Genomic DNA, 16,203 nt, shown 5'->3' with positions numbered 1-16,203 from the left:
TATTGGATTTGATACGTTAACTTTGTGTGAAGTACTTTTGTAGCTAGATCCACAGATTTTGTTCTTTCATAGTTTTCTGGTTTCTGGTTTTGTTTTGTAGACATCTTCATCTAAATCAGTTATCAGCATAACACTGGTCTTATAAAATACATTTTGTAGTATTCTTTCCTTTTCAATTTTCTAGAAGTATTTGTGTAGAATTGGTATTAATTATTTCTTAAACATTTGGTATAGTCATCCATGAAGTAATCCAGGGGTAGAATTCTTTCTATGGAAAGTTTTTTTCTCCCCCCATGAAACCAATTTCTTTAATAGATATAGGACTATTCAGTATATCTATTTTTTTCTTGAGAGAACTTTGGTAATTTTTGTCTTTCAAGGTATTTTTCCAGTTTATTTAATTAATCAGATTTCCTAGATGGCTGTTAATAATATTCTCTTTTTATTCTCATTGTGTATGTAGGATCTGCATTAATCTCACCTGTCATTTCTGATATTGAGGACTTGTATCTTTTTCTTTCCTAAATGTATTGGTCATTTATTTGTCTTATTCTTTTTCTCTATCATTTCCTGTATGCAAATATTTATAGCCAACATACATATCATATAAAATATCTAAATACATACAATGGCCTAAAACAGAAAACAACAAAATGTCCACTAACAGTTGAATGAGTAAACAAACTGTGGAATATCCATACAATAAAACACTAGCCAGCAATTACCTTTGATATCTCCAAACACAAGGATGAGTCAGAATAATTATGCTGAATGAAAGAAGTCAGACCAAAAAGATATATATTGCAATGATTCCATTCACTTAAAAAAACAAAAATCTGGAAAAAAGAAACTATCCACAGAGACAGAGAGCAATTCAGTGTTTTCCTGAAGATAAAAGGTAGGGAGACGTGGATTTAAAAGGGACACAAGAAAACTCTTTGGAGTGACTACTATGCTTACATATTGATTTTGGCAATGGTTTCTTAGGTATATATGTATTTATGAAAATTCATCAAGCTGCACAGTTTAAATTGTGTAGTTTATTGTAAATCAATTATACCTCAATAAAGCTGTAAAATAAAATAGCCAAGTATGACAACTTCATGTGATTTAGCCTAATATCTTCTCCATTTCACAGAAAAATGACCAGAGAGACCAAAATATAAAATAATTTTCTAAAGCCACAAAGCTAGTAAGTTACAGGGACAGGACTGAAAACCACAGACTATGTCTCCAGAGCCTAAATACTTACACACTATTTAATAGTGCCTCTTAATGTGTGTGTGTTTTAAAGTTATATTTCCTTTACTATCCTTCTTTTTTAGTTTTTTATATATTACTTGCTAGCATTCAAGATAAACATATTTATATTTAAATCAATAATTCAATTTTACTTTCTTTCTATTAATGGGGCTTTGAAAACCATATCACACCATTTTCATTCTACTGAAGGTACATGATGGCTCAAATAACTTTTTATGTATTTACTTAAGGGCATAAATCCCTAAGTAAGCTCATAAATCAACATATGTACCTATGCAACAAAATTTGATTGTTATTTACAGGTAATGTATGTGAGGGGAAATTGTCCTCCAGTTGGTAAGCACCTACTATCATGTACTCTTTCTCATAGATGTCGTTCACATCTAACAATAAGGGAGTTGCAGCCCCCCTCCCAAGTGCTTCACCGAGAGTTGGGGCCTATCCTTATCATAGTATTTATCCCACTTTGTTATAATTAGTGATGTATTAGACAATTCCTTTTACTGATTAGACAAAAGTTCCTTTTAGTACAATTAATTAATGTAAAAGATGCATATTTTAGAAAGAAAATTCTTGTAGATTAAGAGTTAACATTACTAAGTCAAGCCAATAATCTGCTCCAGATGAATATAAGAACTATCAAAATCTGAATTTAACTTCAGAAGATGAAAAGATCAGGTTCAGTAGCATGATGGATCTGCAAACTGGAAAGATACTTGTCTAGTCTCAAGTTCAATAACAAAAAATTGAAAATGTTTTAAAGAACAATCTTGCATTGAGTTTACTAACCACACATCTATGCATTCTGCATATAGTGCTGCTAGACAATAGACCTTTAAAATTACATACAATTTTTAGGCAATAACTTGAAGGTTTCCACACATGTGCATAGTACAACTTTTACATACAAATGTAACTTGGAAAACATTGCACATCTTAATTTTTCTCTAATATAAAACAACTGCTTAGAGAAGTGAAAAAAGTGTTATATTTCAGAATTCCTCATGGTAATATATACCCATATATCATAAGATTTACAAGTCTTACATGATAGCATCACATGGAAAGAGAATTAAAAATCTTGAAATTATCAGTTTTATTCAAAAACAAAAGTATTATTCCTTGAGACATGGGAATTTGATGTTATGATTAACAATCTGCAATAATTCTCACCATCTTATTTAACTACCCTTTCCTTTAAACCAACTTAAGTCTTATTTTCCCCTCACTTTGTCTTTTCTCTTGATTAATACCCAATCCCTATGGGGACACAACCCCAAAGTACTCTGCTTATAAAGCTTCCAAATTATCACATGTAATTTTAATTATGATTAACTACCATGGGTAAAACATTCATTACAAAGGGAATATAATAATCCAATTACACTTAAAAAACTCTTTTTGGCTTAGGTATTTACCTGTCACCCTGGATTTTATTTCTAAAGCCTAGTTACCTAGCAAAATACTCCTAAGTAATTTCAGCAATTTTCTGTGAACATGAGAGAACTAAGAAACTCCTAACACCAGCTCTCTAATCTGCTGCTTATTCTCTATCCCCAGCTGCCCTTTAATCATTTACAGTTAATATAATTACGTGTTTATTGTGAATGTATATGAAGAACTACAAATATAATAAATGTTACATTTGAAGGTGAAGGGGGAAAATCATCTCTTGGAAATTTTCAAAGTAATTATTTAAGAATTATTTTCACAGCTGTTAGACCCTTAAGTGTGATGTAGCTAGAAAATAAGCAGATTTGGGGGAGAGACATTGATGAGAACTCTTGGATATGAGCTCTCGCAGTCTGTGAGCACTGCTGAGAGGTGAAGTCTGCCCATCCCCAGAAGGGTGGTGAAATGATGTCCTGGGAGCCCTCTGTAGGGGAAGACAAAGAGAACTTGGCCCTGTCTCAGGCTAGCACAAGGTTAAGTGCACTGTGGCAGCCTGACAGAAACAGCTGCATGAGGCAGGCTTGCATTTCCAGTATTCATAAACATGAGGCTTATGTCAGGATTTCCTATAAACCAGATTCAGCCACACAGGAGAGAAAGAAACTGTGTGTGTATAGGTTGGAGTTTCCCATCACCCCTTCTTCAGGTTGGATTCATTTGCAAAACAACTCACAGAACTCAGAGAAACATTTTACTTACTGGATTACCAGTTTATTATAAAAGGATATAACAAGAGAAAGGACAAAAAAAAAATCACATGATTATCTCAATAGATGCAGAAAAAGCATTTGATAAAATTGAACACCCATTTATGATAAAAACTTTTACTGAAGTGGGTATAGAGGGAATATATCATGACATAATAAAAGCTATTTATGACAAATCTACAGCCAGCATAGTACTCAATGGTGAAAAGCTGAAAGCTTCCCCCCTAAAATCTGGAACAAAACAAGGATGTCCACTCTCACCACTTCTATTCAATACAGTATTGGAAGTCCTAGACATAGCTATTAGACAAAGAGAAGAAATAAAAAGGATCCAAATTGGAAGAGAAGAGGTAAAACTGTCTATATGCAGATGATATACTATTATATATAGAAAACTCCAAAGAATTCACACAAAAACTACTAGAGATAATTCAGCAAGGTAGCAGTATACAAGATTAACATACAAAAATCAGTGATATTTCTTTACACTAACAATGAAATATCAGAAAAGGAATATAAAGAAACAATCCCTTTTAAGAATTGCATCCAAAAGGATAAAATACTTAGGAATAAATCTGACCAAGGAAGTGAAAGACCTATATGCAGAGAACTATAAGACACTGACTAAGGAAATGGAAAGATATTCCATGTTCTTGGATTAGAAGAATTAATATTGCTAAAATGGCCATAATACTGAAAGCAACCTATAGCAATCAATCCCTATAAAATCACCCAGGACATTTTTCACAGAACTAGAACAAATAATCCCAAATTTATATGGAATCACAAAAGACCCAGAACTGCCAAAGCATTACTGAAGAAAAAGAATGAAGCTGGAGGAATAACCCTCCCAGACTTCAGACAATACTTGAGCTACAGTAATCAAGCCACCATTGTATTGGTACAAAAACAGACATATGGATCAACAGAACAGAACAGAGAGCCCAGAAATAAACCCACAAACTTTTGGTCAATTAGTCTTTGACAAAGGAGGCAAGAACATAGAATGGAGTAAAGACAGTCTCTTCAGAAAATTGGGAAACTGCTGTTGGGATTAAAAAAATAAAAAACCAAATTTATCTACAAAACAGAAACAGACTCATAGACACAGAAAACAAACTACAGTCACCAGGGGGAAAGGGGTGGGGAGGGATAAACTGGGAGTTTGATTTGCAGATACTAACTAATATACATAAAATTGGTAAACAATAAGTTTATACTGTATAGCACAGGGTACTATATTCAATATTTTGTAGTAACTTTGGTTAAGAATATGAAAATGAATATATGTTCCTATGTGACAGAAGTATTGTGCTGTACACCAAAAACTGACACAATATTCTAAACTGACTATACTTCAATAAAAATAATTAAAAAAAAAAAAGGTATAACTCAGGAATAGCCAGATGCAAGACATGCATAGGATAAGGTATGTGGGAAAGAGCACAGAGCTTCCATGATCTCTGGGAGCACCATTTTCCCAGCATCCCCACATGGTCACCAATCCAGAAGCTCTCTGAACCCTAACATTTTGGGTTCTTATGGGGACTTTATTACATAGGCATACTTGATTAAATCATTGACTCCTAGTGACTGGTTAAATCTGCAGCCCATCTCTCCTCCTCAGAGCGCAGGGGGTGGACTGAAATTTCCAACCCCTAATTATATGGTTGGCTCCCCTAGCAACCAGCCCCCTTCCTTAGGATGCCCCTTCGCATCCTTAGGTGCTTTCCAAAAGTCACCCCATTAACATAAACTCAGGAGTTGTTGAAAGGGATTTGTTATGAATATCAAGACACTTTTATTACTCTTATTAGGAAATTCTTATGGTTTTAAGGAGCTCTGTGCCACAAATAGAGATAAAGACCAAATACATATTTCTTATAAATCATATAATCACGATGTATAATCTATCAGATAATGGAGGAATTCTAGCAGAAAAGAACTGGGGTGACCCAGAATTCCTAAAGGCTGTGGTAAATTTTATCTACCTAGATCATAGAAATTATAGAACAAAAGGGCCTAAAAGGGACTCTTTAAATGGCCCAAGAAAGACTTCTTCCCAAAGTTAGCTTTATGCCTCTGTCTCAGAGTGAGAAGCTAGCTTCCAGTGGGAAATCCTTTCCTATTCTCTTCTACTTCTTTCCCAAGTCTCCTGGAGAGAAACTGGCTAATGAGATTAGAGACTGGGAGAAGGAGGGAGGAAGAGGAGAAGCACAATACAAAGAGACAAAAATCAACCCATTAGCCCTCATTCCGACAAAGGCTTCTATTGACAGCAAGCTTGAGCTAGTTGAGAGACCTGCCATTAAAACAAATTCAGAGTTTAGATTAATAATTTGTACTCAAAATTCCAACTTCTTAACTGAGATTATGTTTGTAATTTTTAGAAAAGCCACTGTTAGTCTGGGCACTTAAAAAAGCAGACACCAAGATTTTAAATATATATGTATTTATTTATATATATAATTATTATGTATTGTTATATAAATTATTATTTATTCTTATTTAAAAAATTAAACTATTATTTTTATATATATATATAGGCAATCTCCTATGAAGAAAAAGAGCTTGGAGCCAGAGGAGATCCTTCAGACTTGGAAGCAAGCCATATGCCTGTCTCCCTGAAGGAGACAGAGGAAAGCATCTCAGACCACAGACCTCTCTTAAGAAACTTTTCTCCAGGTTGACTGAGAATCTTTGAGTAAAAGTTGCCCATTAGAGGAGCCCTATATCTTGCATAAATTACCCTTTTTTAGTACACCTGCTGTGTGTAATCATTGACTATGAGTAGCCCGTGCGATTCAGTATTGGATCCAAAAGGATCCATCAGAAAATTAAGCTGCTTGCTACAATAAGATACCTGAATGACACATTCTTATGACATCAAAGTCATATACTTGCTTGATTTTTCACCCAGGGCACAGGAAATGACTCATTAAATAGATGTTAAAAAAAATCATAGGAGGTAAAACGATAACAGTATTTTTAGTATATCAAAAGACATGTAATTCAAATACCTGTGGTTTAGATAGGCCACCTATGGTCCTGATGGAGGGGCAGGAAAAGGATCGGTTGGGGCGTGCTGAGCTTCAGAGGTGGCTCAGAGAATGGCAGAATCAGGCCCAAGTCGCTGCACCCCGAACACTCCTCCCAAAAGAAACTCACTGGTTATCGAGAGAGATCAGAGGAAATCCTGGGGCGAGAAAACACCTACGTGCCCCCACCCCCACCCGACCCCCGGTGCCAGAATCTCCTCCTATCTTGCAAACACTAATCCTCCAAGACGACTGTTTCCCCTTATCCCCTCTACAATTCCACATTCAGACTCACAGCGCAGCAGCTCCTGGCCCGGACGCCCAGTCAGGTGCGAGGGAAGGGCTGCGGCACACAGGCCGCAGAGCGAGAGGCTGCACCAGAGGCTGGCGAAGAAGTGGACTGCGCATGTGCAGGTTGCAAATCTCGCGCCTTTTGGGAGCCGGAAGTGCCCGAGGCAGGAACAGAGGCTTCCAGAGGCTTCCAGAGGCCGCCGTCCCTAGTCAGCAGAGGTGCATGGCTGCGGCAACCCGGAGGTGCTCTGGGAAACATCCTCGGGGCCGAATGTCCGGGGCTGAACGTCCGTCCTAGCAGTTGTAAGGTAGGAGACCATCGCTGCCTGTTCCTTAAGTCTTTTCTCTCAAGAGCGGCTTCAGGGTAATAGTCTCGCTTTCTGGCCTAGCTCGTGTACAGACACCCTGCTCTGTGGGAGCTGGCTCCTTCGCCTTTTATTTTTATTTTTTGGCTTTTAAAACTTTATTCAGTTAGAAACCTTTATTAGAGACACTGCTGTATTCCGGGGTAGGTGGTGGCCTTGACTTTCAGAGCGGCTCTGATCTTACCCCTTCCCCGGGCAAAACAAACCAGACATTTCACTCCCCAGCAAAGGGATGCGGGCTGAAAGTCAATGCCAGACAATGGAGGGGGGCTTGGACCTCCGAGTACTCACCCCAGATGGAAAGATTGGGTCACTCCAATGCAAGATGAGAGTTTGGGGCTCTAGGTTCCCCTCGCCTTGGAAGAGGAGTGGGGAAGTCTCAGGGATTCTTTGAGGGAGGGGGAAGCAAGCACCCATCTCTCCATCTGCATGTAGGAAAATGGGACAGAGGCCCAATCCTACCAGGAGGCTGGGCTGGGACAGGGGATAGGAGACAGCTGTCTGGCATGGGTTCTCTCAAGCCAAGGTGGGAATGAGGCCACTTTAGGAGGGTGGGAAGTTGGGGAGTTTTATTTTAAGGCTTCTGATTGTTTTCCAATTTGTGGAGTGAGCTTAGGATGGGGGCTGTGAGTGGCCTGCCCTCCCTCCCAGTATCATTCCTCGTCAAAGTTCTGATTCAGGAGGAAGTTGCAGCCAGTGTCTCTGGTTGGTTGGTTTTGTTTTATTTTTTGCTTTTTGTTTTTCCACAAGCAAAGTAGTTCTGGAACACCAGGTTCTCTGGGAAGCCCAGGGCTTTCAACTTGCCTATAACTTCTTTCTCCTACATTGTCACTTGGATGGAGTTCATCTTCCTGGCCTCCGCACTTATGGACCCATTTCATGCTCCACATCCCAGATATCCACCAGCTCCAGGGGGCTTATTTCAACATCTGGATGAATTTCTCCTATTGCTGACTAGTTTGCTGCAAAAGCTGAGGGTTCTCCTGGCTCATTAAATGAAGGGCTGTACATAGACTTTAACTAACTTTTGACATCCTACAGCAAAAATCAATTTCATATTGTAGAGGGGCAAGATTTTTTTTATTTACTTATCTACGTTGGCAGATACAGGATGATATTAGTGGGTAAAATTTTATCTACACATTATAAAAATATTCTGACTGAAATTTTATGTGCAACGGTTGGACCTAAGCACTGGGGAGGCAGCAATGAACAACAAGAAAAGGAAAACAAAAATTTCTGCCCTCCTATTATGCTTAAAATTGATTGGGAATAAAAAACAAAAATTAAAATTATGGAAAAAGTACTTTGATGTAATTAAATATATATGTACATATACTTTACATACATAAACACACACTTAAATACACATGTAAAATTTTGACACTTTGGGCTCTAGGAAACAAACTTTAATGTCATTAGATAGTTATTGGAAAAACACAAAACATTTACACAATGCTTAATTAGGAAAATAGATTTTACTATAGCATAGGGCAGATAAAACTATTTTAATTTTTTAATTGAACTATAATTGATCTGCAATACTGTGTTAGTTCCAGGTGCACCACATAGTGATTTGATATTTCTACACATTACTAAATGATCACTATGATAACTCCAGTTACCATTTGTCACTGTACAAATATATTAAAGTATTATTGACCATATTCCCCATGCTGTACCCTGCATCCCTGTGACTCATTTTTTTGTAACTGGAAGTTTGTACCTCTTAATCCCCCTCACCATTTTGCTCATCCTCTCATCCACCCTCACCTCTGGCAAACACCAGCTCTGTGAATATCTATGAGTGTTTCTGTTACATATGTTCCTCTGTTTTATTTTTCAGATTCCGCATATAAATGAAATCATATGGAATTTGTCTTTCTCTGTCTGAATTATTTCACTTAGTATAATACCCTCTAGGTCCTTCCATGTTGTCACAGTTGTCAAGATTTCATTCCTTTTTATGTCTCATATTTCATTGTAGATATATACCACATCTTCTTTATCCATTTATCTGTTGATGGGTAGTTGGATTGCTTTCACATCTTGCTTTTGTAAATAATGCTGCAACAAAATAGGGATGTATGTATCTTTTCTAATTAATGTTTTTGTTTTCTTCAAATACTCAAATGGAATGGTTGGATCATGTGATAGTTGTATTTTTAATTTCTTAAGGCATCTGTTTTCCATAGTGACTGCACGTGTTTACATTCCCTTTTCTCTACAACCATGCCCAGGCTTCTTGTTCTCTTTTTGCTAATAGCCATTCTGACACGTCAGAGGTGGTAGCTCATTGTTGTTTAGGTTTGCATTTCCCTGCTGGTTGTGATGTTGAGCCTCTTTTTCACCTTCCTGTTGGTCACCTGTATGTCTTCTTTGGAAAAATGTCCTCTGTCCCTTTTTTAATTTTTTGGGTTTTTTTTTTTTTTTTTTTGATATTGTATGAGTTCTTTGGGTATTTTGGATATTTACTACTTATCAGATGTGATGCATTATTTGCAGATATCTTGTCCCATTCAGCCAGCAGCCTTTTCATTTTGTTGATAGTATTTTCTGTATGCAGAAGAGTTTTAGTTTGATGTATTCTCATTTTTGATTTTTGCTTTTGTTTCTCTTGCCTGAGGAAACAGATTTAAAAAAATGTTGCTAAGACCCCTGTCAAAGAGCTTACTACCTATGATTCTTCTAGAACATTTTTTTATGGTCTCAGGTCTTGCATTTAACTCTTCAATCCATTTTAAGTATATTTTTGTATGTATATGAGAAACTAGTCCAGTTTGATTCTTTTGTATGTAACTATCCAGTTTTCCCAACTCCATTTATTAAAGTCATCTCTTTTCCCTAGGGTATATCCTTGTCTCCTGTGTTGTAGATTAATTGACGTATGCTTGTGGGTTTATTTCTGGGCTCTCTGTTCTGTTCCCTTGATATGTGTCTGTTTGTATGCCAACACCATAGTGTTTTTTTGTTTGTTTGTTTGTTTAAATTGAATTACAGTCAGTTACAGTATGTCAGTTTCTGGTATACAGCACAATGTCGCATTCATGCATATGCATACATATATTAATTCTCGTGTTCCATGCTACTTTGATTATTGTGGCTTCATAGTATGGTTTGAATCAAGGAACATAATACCTCCAGCTTTGTTTCTCTTTCTCAAGATTTTTTTGGTTATTCAAGGTATTTTGTGTTTCCATACAAATTTTTTAATTATTTGTTCTAATTCTGTGAAAAATGCCATTGTATTTTGATAGGAATTTCATTGACTTTGTGTACTACCTTGGGTAGTATGGTCATTTTAACAACATTAATTATTCCAATCTATGAACAGGGTACATCTTTCCATTTATTTATGTTATCTTTAATTTCTTTCATGAATGTTTTATAGTTTTCTGAATACAGGTGCATTATCTTCTTAGATTTATTGTTTTTGCTGCAATTGCAAAAGAGACTGTTTTCTTAATTTTGTTTTCTGATCATTTGTTACTAGTACAAAGAAATGCAACAGATTTTTATATATTAATTTTTTATCCTACAACTTTACTGAATTTATGTTTTAGTTCTAATAGCTTTTTGGCAGCATTTTTAGATTTTTTTATGTATAGTATCATGTCATTGGCAAATGGTAACAGTTTTACTTCTTCATTTTCATTTAGAAGCCTTGTCTCCTTTTTTTTTCCCCAGTCTGATTGCTGTGACTAAAATGTCTAATACTGTGTTGAATAAAAGTAGTAATAGTGAGCATCCTCGTCCTGTTACTGATCTTAGAGGAAAAGCTTTCAGCTTTTCATCATTGAGTATGGTGTTAGCTGTGGGCTTGCCGTATTTGGCCTTTACTGTATTGAGGTGTAGTCCCTCTATAGCCACTTTGCTGAGTTTTTATCGTTAATGGATGTTGAATTTTGTCAAAAGTTTTTCTGTGTCTATTGAGATGATCATAATGTATGTATTCCTCAGTTTGTCTATGGGATGTATCACATTGACTGATTTGCAAATAGTGAGCCATCCTTGGGTCCCTGGGATGAATCCTACTTGGTCATGGTGTATGATCCTTTTATTGTACTGTTGAATTTGACTTCCTTAATTTTTTTTGAGGATTTTGCATCTATATTAATCAGTGATATTGGTCTGTAATTTTCTTTTCTGTGTGTGGTGTGTTTGGTTTTGGGATTAGGGTGATGCTGGCCTTGTAAAATGAGTTTGCAAGTGTTTCTTCCTCTTCGGTTTTTTTGAAATGGTTTTAGGAGGCTATGTATTAACTCTCCTTTGTGTTTTTGGTAGAATTTACTATAAAGGTATCTGATCCTTTCAGTCCTGGGCTTTTGTTTGTTGGGAGTTTTTTCTGTTTGTTTTTTTGTTTGTTATTACTGATTCAATTTCATTATTTGTAAATGGTCTGTTCATATTTCTTTCTGATTTCAGATGTGGGAGATTTTATGTTTCTAAGGACTTACTCATTTCTGCCAGGTTGTTCATTTTATTGACATATAATTGTAGTAATCTCATCTAATCCTTTGTATTTTATTTCTGATTTTATTTCTTTGGGCCCTCTCTCTTTTCATCATGATAAGTCTGCCAAATGTTTATCAATTTTGTTCATTTTTCAAAGAACCATCTCTTACTTTCATTGATCTTTACTACTGCCTGTTTAGTCTCTATTTCATTTACTTCTGTTCTGATTTTTATTATTTCTTTCCTTCTACTAACTTTAGGTTTTGATTATTCTTCATTTTCTAGTTCCTTCAGGTGTATAGTTAGGTTGTTGAAAATTTTTCTTGTTTCCGGAGGCAAGCTCATATGTCTATACACTTCCCTCTCGGAACTGCTTTTGTTGCATCCCACAGACTGTGGATCATTGTGTTTTTATTTTCATTTGTCTCCAAGCATTTTTTTTTCATTTCCTCTTTGATTTCTTCAGTGACCCATTGGTTGTTTACTAGCATATTGTAGCATATTGTTTAGCCTCCACATGTTTGTGCTTTTTGCAGGTTTTTTTTTTTTTCTTGTAGTTGATTTCTGGTCTCATACTCTTGTGATCTGAAAAGATACTTGATATGAATTCAGTCTGCTTAGGTGACTTCCACTACTCTGTCTTCTAGTTTGCTGATCTACTCTTCTGTATCATGTAGTCTGCTATTGATTTGTTACAGTGCATTTTTTTATTTCAGTTTTTGTAGTTTTCAGCTCTGTTTGGTTCTTTTTTATATTTTCTACCTCTTTGTTAAACTCAGTGTGTTCATCCATTTTTCTCCTGAGCTCACTGAGCAACTTTATAATCAATAACTTGAATTCCTTATTGGGTAGACTTCTTATCTCTACCTTCACTTAGCTCTTGTTCAGGAGTCTTACTGTGTTCCTTGTGAAAATGTTCTTCAGTCACCTCATTTGCCTGATACCTGTTTTTATTTCTACAGATTAGGTAGGTCAGTTATGTTTCTTGATCTTGGAGAAGTAGCCTTATGCAGGAGACATCCTGTGGGCCCCAGCATGCTCCCGTCTGGTCACAGGAGCTTTATGCTGAAGCGATGCTCCATATGTGGGCTGCATGAGCCCTTCTGTTACAGAGTTGACTGCTGTGAGTATGCTGGTAGCGGGAACTGTCCTTTCATCAAGTTGTCTGCAGCCTGCAGGTAGATGGGGCTGCATCATGGAGCACTGCTTGTTGGGTTCTGGGGTCCTGATGCCAGCCTGCTTGTGGGTAGGGACTAGGCCCACACATGAATGGCTGCTTTACCTAAAATGTCCTAGGACTGGAGCTGACTGGCTGGTTTGTTGGTAAGCCCCTACTGCTAACTCCATAGTGGCACTTGGCAGCATGAGTGTCCTCTTGGTAGAACAAGCTCCCCAAAATGGCTTCTACCAGCATCTGTGTCCCAGGGGTTCTCTTTTGCATCCTACTTCTCTGGGAGGCTCTCCAACATCAGCAGGTGGGTCTGACCCAGTGTCCTTTTAAATTACTTCTTCTGTGCTGGGTCTTGGAGCATGTGAGACTTTTCCTGAGCCCTTTAAGTCTGAAGTTTCTGTTTTCTACAGCCTTCTGTAGAAGCCTTTACACAAGCCCCAGTGGCCTTCAAAGCCAGATGTTCTGCTGGCTCATCTTCCCGGTTCAGGTTCCTGCAGCAGGGAGCCTTGGACCCCATGCTTCTTGGGGAGAACCTCTGCAGTTGTGATTATCCTCCCATTTGTGGGTCTCCTACCCAGGGATGTGAATCTTGACTATAGCACTTCTCTGCCCTTCCTTCTTGTCTCATTGTGGTTCTTTATTTATAAATTTAGTTGTGGAAAATGTTTTCTGCTAGTTTTCAAGTCCTTCTCATCAACAGTCACTCTGCAAATAGTTGTCATATTGATGTGCCCATAGAAGGAAATGAGCTCTGGGTCTCCCTACTTTGCCATTTTGGCCATGCCCTCATTCCAAAGCCTTTTTAAATTAATACACTTCTTAACAGCATTTGTTTGAAAACATATCACATGTTTTTCTACCATGGGAAATAAAGTTTATTGAAGCAAAATTAATTGTTAATTGCAATATATTGTTTGATAAAAAATGCAAAGGCTCTCTTAAGGCTGTTGAACAAGGATATTGCTCAGTCACTCAAAAGCATTAGTCTGGGTTAAGGCCTGAGGAACTCTTTGATTAGTGAATTTAACAAATTTTATTTGAGTGAGTTTATGTCTTAAGTTTTGAATGTGCAGAAGGCTCTTTGCTCTATTTTTAAATTAAGTCAATTTCAACTCAGTTCTCAGAGAACTTAGAGTAGATAAAAAATTGACTGCTTGATAAGTCAGATATAATACCCAAAATATAACTTTCACATTTTATTTGTAGGCTTCAGGAGTTCTTAATTTGCAACTACAAATTTTGATTCTGTTTTACTCAATAGAAAATTGTGTTCAAATGTATCTGTTCTAAGAGCATGATAGTTTCTATAACATAAATGTGAGATGAATTTTACCCCTTTAGGCATTCCATTCAAGTGTGTTCAAATTTAAATTTGTTTACCTCAGGATTAAATGAATAACAAGGGAAAGGAATTTAGTTTTTCCTCACTCACCACAGATGCCCTGCTGCTGCCTGGCAGAAATGTTTCAATTACTGACAGTCCTTCCCCAGATAAAACCAATGTCCAAGGCACTGGCTTCTCATCACACTTAGGCTTATGCCAAATATGTAAACTTGGTTGCAGATTTCTATTCTTAATGCTTCATGCTGTACACCTTTTAGCTGATGCTGTAGCTGTTACTGTGGGCCAAAGGGAAATGCAGTGATTGTTGAACAGAGCTTGGGAAGTCCCAAAATAACAAGAGATGATGTGACCATTGCAAAATCCACTGATTTAAAAGATAAATACAAAAATATTAGCACTAAACTTGTTTAAGATGTTGCCAACAGCATAAATGAAGAGGATGGGAATGATATGCTACTGCTGCTGTGCTGGCAAGTTTTATTGCCAAAGAAGGCTTTTAGAAGATTAACCAAGATGCTAATCTAGTGAAAATCAGGAGATGTGTGATGGTATCTGGTGATGTTGTAATTGGTGAACTTGGGAGGTAGTCTAAACCTGTGGCAACCCTTGAAGAAATTGCTCACGTTGTTGGGAGTTTTGCAAATGGAGACAAATGCTACATCATATCTGATGCAATAAAAAAGGTTAGAAGAAAGAGTGTCATCACAGTAAAGAATGGAAAAACATTTAATGATGAATTAGAAATTACTGAGGGAATGAATTTTATTGAGGTTATATTTCTCTATACTGTATTGATACATCAAAATGTCAGAAATGTGAATTACAAGATGCCTATGCTTTGTTGAATGAAAGAAAATTTCTTCTTTTCAGTTTATTATAGCTGCTCTTAACTTGCCTATGCTCACTGTAAGCCCTTGATCATAATTGCTAAAGATGTTGATGGAGAATGTCTAGATACACTTGTTTTGAGTAGGCTAAAAGTTGGTCTTCAAGTTATAGCAGTTAAAGCTCTTGGTTTTGGTGACCAAGAAGCATATTAAATAGAAAGAAGCATATTAAAATCTTAGCTATTATTCTGATATTGCCGTGTTTGAAAAAGAAGGATTGACTCTAAATCTTGAAGTTGTTAAGCCTCTAGACTTAGGAGAAGTTGGGGAGGTCATTGTGACCAAAGATGATGCCATGCTCTTGAAAAAAAAAGGTGACAAAGTTCAAACTGCAAAACATATTTAAGAGATCATTGAGCTATTATATATTACAACCAGTAAATGTGAAAAGATAAAGTGAAATTATCATCTGACAGAACTCAGGTGGAGTAATTTTGCTGAAAGTTGGTTGAGACAGATGGTGTTGAAGTGAATAAAAAGAGTTACAGGTGCTCTCAGTGTTACATGAGCTGCTGTTGAGGAACGCATTGTTCTGGAAGGTGTTTGTGCTCTGCTTCAGTGCATTCCAGCCTTGGACTCAATAACTCAAGCTAAAGCAGATCAAAAATTGATATGGAAATTATTAAAAGAACACTCAAAATTCCTGCAATGACCATTACTAAGAATTCAGATATTGAAGGATCAGTGATAGCTGAGAAAATTAGGCAAAGCTCCTCAGGAGTTGGTTACAGCAGTACACTTGTAGATTATGTGAATTTGATGATAAAGGAATCAAAGATCCAATGAAGGTTGTAAGAAGTAATTTATTGGATGATGCTGGAGAGGCCTCCTGGTTAATTATAGCGGAAGATGTAGTCACAGGAAGTTCTAAAGAGAAGGACCCTCTAATGGGTAGAATGATGAAATGGGAGTTGGTATGGGAGGTAGCATGTTATATTTCTGAAATAGTGCTTAACCATTGTTACTGAGTTGTGAAGGAAGCTCAAGGCAGCGTTCCTCACCAATAACTTCAGAGAAGTCAGTTGAAGGAAATGAAGGAAGAAAAGGTGGCTTATTGTATAAGGAAATAACTATAACCATCAGTTACTAGTTTCAGTGGAAAACATATAATGGTTTACTGCTGCCACTGCCCATGCCTACAGATAATTTATCTTGTTTTTCGTATGTGAAAGACAAAAGAGTAAAAAGACATTTGTACATTCCCAGTAACAGTGCAAGAGCCATGTCCC

General features: G+C 36.8%; 2 pseudogenes; both read left to right on the top strand.

Annotated features, from left to right (window-relative positions):
- Positions 1-14,203: 14,203 nt before the first annotated feature.
- LOC141575711 (60 kDa heat shock protein, mitochondrial-like) lies at positions 14,204-15,987 on the top strand (annotated as a pseudogene).
- LOC141575730 (60 kDa heat shock protein, mitochondrial pseudogene) lies at positions 14,410-15,374 on the top strand (annotated as a pseudogene).
- Positions 15,988-16,203: the final 216 nt, after the last annotated feature.

The sequence above is a fragment of the Camelus bactrianus genome, chromosome 31 (genome assembly GCF_048773025.1).
Source record: "Camelus bactrianus isolate YW-2024 breed Bactrian camel chromosome 31, ASM4877302v1, whole genome shotgun sequence".
Lineage (NCBI taxonomy): Eukaryota > Metazoa > Chordata > Mammalia > Artiodactyla > Camelidae > Camelus > Camelus bactrianus.
Note: the sequence above shows the minus strand (reverse complement) of the source record. Positions and strands in the feature narration are given on the sequence as shown.